This window comes from Lytechinus variegatus, chromosome 1, assembly GCF_018143015.1.
Source record: "Lytechinus variegatus isolate NC3 chromosome 1, Lvar_3.0, whole genome shotgun sequence".
In the NCBI taxonomy this organism is placed as follows: Eukaryota; Metazoa; Echinodermata; class Echinoidea; order Temnopleuroida; family Toxopneustidae; genus Lytechinus; species Lytechinus variegatus.
This window is the reverse complement of record NC_054740.1, coordinates 64721739-64728416: the sequence shown is the minus strand read 5'-3', so window position 1 is coordinate 64728416 and position 6678 is coordinate 64721739.

The following is a 6678-nucleotide window of genomic DNA, read 5'->3' as shown; positions in this document are numbered from 1 at the left end:
TCACTAATACTAGTAATTGTTTTTATTTTATTTTATCCCAATAGTAAAAACGGAGAGCATCATGTTTAAATAGACATAATATGTGTGTGAAATTGAGATTAAGATGAGAAAGTTCTTGCCACAAGTTATCAATAATTGTTATGTTCAATTTTAGTTCTGTAAAAAGTCCATGTATTCACTTATTTGGAAAATATGTAGTAAATGGATAGTATCTTTTGTTCTGTGATCGATGGGAATTCTTAAGTATGCATGTACTGTACATGAAGCATCATTTTGTTATTTCGATTACAGGGTTTAATTTTTTTTGCTTTATGTTATTTATGAAAGTATTTATTTCTGAATATAATAGAATATCGAATATACCATATACTGTCGTGGTAGGCCAGATATATATGTTTTCACTCTCAGCCCCCCCCCTTTACAGTGGATGTGTAATTTTTGTCTCACCTGCATAGCAGAGTGAGAATAAAGGCGCCGCTTTTGCGACGTCGGCGACGGCAGCATCAACATGAAATCTTTACTGAAGGTTTAGTTTTTGAAATGACAGCATAACTTTATATGAATTTAGTTCATGCAACTTGAACATAAGGTGAATCAAGTATTACTGAACATCCTGCCCGAGTTTCAGGTCACATGACCAAGGTTAAAGGTCATTTACGGTAAATGAACTTAGACAACCATGTTGGGGGAGTCAATATCGAAATCTTAACCTAAAGTTAAGTTTTTGAAATGTCATCATAACTTTTAAAGTACATGGACCTAGATCATGAAACTTGGCAATGAGTGTATAGTCAGACCTCAGGTCCCTATGCTAATGAGCAAAAAGGCCAGATTCATCCAAATCATCTCGTAGCTGAATTCTCCTCCTTGCAAAATCTCGTGAATCATGAGATTTCCTTTCTCTAAGAATTTACCTGTTTTAACCTCCAGTTAAATGAAATATAATTGCACCATCAGATAGAGTAAAAGTTACTCTTTCATATTGGTTATATATTTTGTATACAATATTTTGTTAAATAAGTAAATTTCTGGCCTGAAAGTGTGTCTCAAAACAGAATTTTCTTCCTCTGTTTTCTTTTGCAAATTGTGCAAAACTTTTTATTTTGAGCCTCAATGATATCTATATCACCATAAAGCTGAACTTCTGTACTTTCTCACAATGCCACTCTTGATATGCGGCACCTTTTAATCGGGTCAAGATCACACTTTTCCCACCAATGTACAAGACGAGATTTCTGAAATTTTGTACTTGCATGAAATCCAGAGTCCTGATTGGCTGGATAAGGTTCACAGAACAACAGACACGGGGTATTTGAGGAGATTGCCACATGGGAAGTGTGACCTTCCCACGTACCCAGGCACTGAAACTGTTGGAATTTGCCACTGGGTGGTCTCTTTGACCAATCAGAGTGCAGTATTCTTGTTTTCAAAGTGCTTTATGTACTTGGCAAATGAAAAGTGTGATCTTCACCTGATTAAACCAATTCTTATTTTGAAACCTATATCATTTCAAAGCATACATATTCAGCTTTATCATGATATAAAAATCATTTGGGCTCAAGCATAAATAAAGTGTGAAAATAACAGTTTTTGTCAGGTGAAAATATTTATTTTGTAGCATATTTTAGATCAAAATTTTAACCTATATTACAAAATCTTTGAATAAATCGAAACACATGATCTGAAAGAATGATTCTTTACAATGGTACCAAATTCGTGAAATTTGATGCACAATTAGAGCAGCAATGACCGAATGAAAAGAGGTGTTTTGGTCCGCATCAAGCTCATTAAATATGCAAAACAACTCAAGTCATGAATATCACTTGGATGAAAGAAGCCACTTTATTGGGACCTGCAGTCTGACTGTGTAATCAAAGATTACTGGACATCCTCCCTGAGTTTCAAGTCACATGACCAAGGTCATTTAGGGTCAAGTGGGAGGTTTTTTTGTTGAATTACCATCAAAACATTGAAAGTTTATGGATCTGATTCATGAAACTTTGACAAAGAGTAATCAAGTATCACTGAAAATCCTGTCTGAGTTTCAGGTCACATGACCAAGGTCAAAGGTCATCTAAGGTCAATGAACTTTGGCCACAGGCATGTTGGAGATAATTATTACATTGCTGTCATAACTTTCAAAGTTTATGGAGTCTATGAATTGTGAACATAGGGGTAATCAAGTATCACTGACAAGTCTTAAGGTCACATGATCAAGGTCAAATGTTATTTAGATTCAATGAATGTCATATTGTATCATATGAAATTATGAATGGTGTTTTTTGTGAATAATTATTTTATAATAGCTTTCAAAGCCAGCACTGCTGCTGTATTGAATCACGTAATGCAGGTGAGACTGCCAGAGGTGCTCCACTTGTTGTTTCTTAGATGCACATTTGAATGTAAACTGTGCAGATCTAATTAAGATTTTCCCCAAGATAATGACCTTTTAATATGGAATCTTTCAAGGACGTAAATTATGGGGGCTTGTTCATTGAGACCACAGGCATTTATCTTCTCACCTGCAGAGCAGAATGAAGACAAAGTGGTGGTCTTATGGTCAACATCACAAACCGAGAAGGTTAAGTTTGTGAAAATGTCAAAACTCTGATTACATTATGACATTTGTCTTGTGAAACCAGGATACAAAGTTAGTCTATTATAAGGTCCTTTGAGGTAATTATCTTTTTTTGACCATTGTGATTAATAGTTAAGATGTTTAATTTTCAGATTTTTAAATTACAAATTTCTTTTCCATGAAAATGAAATAATGTTGTTATCGCATAAATATAAAGCAGTTGGTTTGGTAGAATTTCAGGGTCATTTGAGGTAACCACCCCACCCCCAAAAAAATTAAATAAACGAAACCCTTGTATTTTCCCAGTTCTTTGCCTATGGTGAATTTGTGGACTAACAATGAAAAAAAAATTACTTGCTGGATTCCTGTGTGAATAAAAATGGTTCTGACAATTGGTAAGGTGCCTTACAAAAGAAGGCCACCACACATTACTCATTGATTGAAATCACAAGATGCTATCCTAGTATCAAGCATGCAAAACAAATCACGTAAAATGGAAATAATAAAGGAAAAGTGCAGAAATTTAGGGCGGATAAGAAGGATCACTGGAAAGGTTTACAAATTGGATGGTATTCTCAGAGAGGTCTGTGTAATAGAAGATGTATGATTCCAATCAGCTGGGGGTTACAGTTTTCTAATTTGTTTTTGTAAGCTTTGCAAAATCTGGTCTACAAATTGGGCAAATATTCAAATTCTGAAAGCATCCACGCTGGCAGAGAGTTTATCTGATGTTACAGAACATTCTATATGTGTACAATTATTGTACATGAATGTTTTTTTCCAAATTTTTTCATCAGTTATGATGCAGTCACATTCCCCTCTACAGTGACTACGGCGAGTTAAAAAGAGCCGTTTTATTCATTTCTATTCAAACAACCTATATGTCACTAGTACAAAAATGTTAAAAGTGCTGATTTCTACTAGCCGTATGGTCACCGTAAGACAAATGTGACTGCGCCATCACTCAAAACAGATGTACGTATGTAATCCTTTGTATCTTTCTGCAGAATATATATTTTTGGGGTGCTCTTTTAAAAATGCATTATTGATAGTTTTTGTGTGTGGTGGGACATGAATGAAATCAGATAGAATGCACACAGAACAACATGAAAAGGAAAGCATGAGCTTCTATGCTACATTCATTTAATATTACGTGTGAATTGGCAAATAAATTAATGAAAGAAATAACACCTTTTACATCTATTTTCTCAATTATATTGATTTAACACTCCTTAAAATAGAGATAAAATAATATACATGCAGTTTATATTGAACATTGAATAAACTTGGTTTCATAGTTTCACCCTAGGCCATCTACCTGGTTTTACCAAGTTAATGCAATCCTGACTATGACCTACTGGACTACATCTACTCCTACTCTACTGTAAACTCATGCACCTGTCAAATATGCTTTTATCAACATCCATCACCACTGTCACCATCATTTTCTTCATCACCACATATTTTTCAAAAATGATCTCCATCATCAATTACAGTTGCAGAGTTAATCAAGATATTCTTATTGAAAAGTGGAGTAATAACTCAAAATGTAAATGCCTAATAGTTTTATCCTGTGAGAAAAATCCTGATAGCTTTGTAGAAAATTTCCAAACATTAACTTTTCTCAGTGACTGAGTATTAAAAAGACCTTGTGTCAACCAGTGTAGAAAAACCTCCATGTCCATTATTACCTCCAGATATGTCACATGTTTCCCTTTGTAGAGGAAAGAGTTGGGAATAACAAGAGGTGTATTTTTCAGCATATTGAGCAGTATTTATTTATGTAAAAAATGATTAAGATGTCTCCAGGATGCTGCTTATCATCCATACTTGTGCACACATGCGTCCATCAGATATTTTTTTGTGAAATCCATGAATTCACGGAGATCAATTTAGCTATTTATCTATTTAGCTAATCTTGGAAGCATGTCTTTATTTTGCAAATTATTCACAAAGTGATCGTATTATTTGTACAGATAATTATGTATGGTAATTCATGCCTTTTTTGTCAGTGTAATATATACATTTGCAAGTGTAAACACTTAAAACATATTTCTTTATCATGATTTTGGAGATGTTCAAAGTGGGGAATAAAGAGAAATAGACACAAATGAAGCCTTTGTTTTTTGTTGTATTGTTTGAAAAGAAGTAGTAGTCTATTATTAGTCAATGTATGTACAGATGATAATGTTTATATGGTATTCCATCCAAGGCTATGACATAGTTGGTCAGTTTTTCATTTCATTTATTTATTTATACAGGGAGCTCAGCTAAGCAGGGCCATGTTAATAGAAGCATGCAATTCAAAACAACCCATGTCCAACATAAAACAACATTGATGCTGCATTGGCAAATAATATACACACAAACTAATTTTAACGTGACAGAGGGATGAATAACTAAAAACAGTTTTAAACAATCAAAACAATGCATATGTATAAAATAAAAGAACATGACATAATGTATAAATAACAATAATACTCAGTACATGTGTGACAAAAAAAAATAATGGAAAAAACAAAGTAAGAAGCAGGCCTACCTAAGAGATTTTTTTAAAGATTAAAATGACACATATATTCTGAAACAAGGAGCTTCGAAGCTCCTTGTATGAAACAAGATAGATACTATGATCAAAACATAAAAGACAAACTAAAATGTGGAGGATCAAACAGGAAAAATTATATGCATCTACAGCTTCATTGAATTTATACAAGACTCGTTCATAAGCATAGTCAACATTGACAAATAATCAATAAATCAATCCAACTAATCTCAGAGAGCTCTTTTTTCAAAGCATTGATAGTTGTTTAGTTTATACATTTCATAGAATAATTTGACTGATGTGACCTAAGAGCATTCTCAATGCGTTTATTTTCAGTCATAGAAAAAAACGGATAGATGGTCAGTGATGTCATTAAATAGGATACCAGCTTTAACATTTTCATCACACACATTTTTAAAAATATCTATGAGAGTCATTGAGTTGATTCGAGAGGGTCTATTGATTAGGGGGCGAAAAGAGTTATAAACAATATTTACAAAGTCATATAAATTACAGTTAAAGAATTCATTAAATTAATGTTAAAGTCTCCCTTTATATAGGTTTCTTAACTATCATTTGTTATTGTACGTAAACATTCATTCAGAGCTATATTGAATTCATAATTGTTTGAATGTGGGTCTGACAGCAACTATGATATTCTTACATTTAAGTCTACTTATTTCAATAAAGAGAGATTCACAAAGGTTGAGAGATAAATGAAAATCTTGTCTCAATAACATCAAAGGTATTATCAAATATCTTTCAGTCAAATAGATTGATCAAGTATATGTAACATGGTCAATCTTGATAAACCATTTTATACATCATGTTTAGAGTTTATTTATAACTTCTAGAGTAACTAACTATAAGGTATTGAAGGTATTTAGTGATTTGGTAGAATATTTGGAATTTCTTAGAATTTTGAGCTTTTCATATATTTTCTTTTTACTACAAACCACATCAAAATGATCCAATTAACTTTTTAACATTGTTTTTTAAAATACTATTGTAATATGTTGAGATATATTGTATCATGTATATAATCTCTTATTGTAAGTTTTGAAATGTTAAGTTTCCTAATGAAATCTTTTCTAAAAAATGTTCATTCCTATTAAAATCAATATGTATTTGTACGCCAAGATACATGCAAACTGTACACCTGATAATGTCATTTCTGTTTACAAAATGTTTTATCTTTATCAATTGTTCTAGATTCAATTGAAATAACCTCACATTCTAATAGTATTGAGAAACATTTATTTCATTTCAACTACTTTGAGAGTGTATCATATCGGAATTGATTACATTTTCAATACTTTGTATTGTCTTAAAGGAGTAATATGTACAACTGTCGTCTTGATACAACGATATCCAGCATTTTGTTAATATACAAGCCAATATATCATTTATGAAATTGGCGAAAAGCAAGGGACCTAGATTGGCCCCTTGTGGATTCCACAGGATACATTTCATTTGTCTAATCTTACACCATTTACTACCATGCATAGCATTCTTTTAGAAAAATAGTTAAGGAATCGTGCACATGTCATTTTGTCCA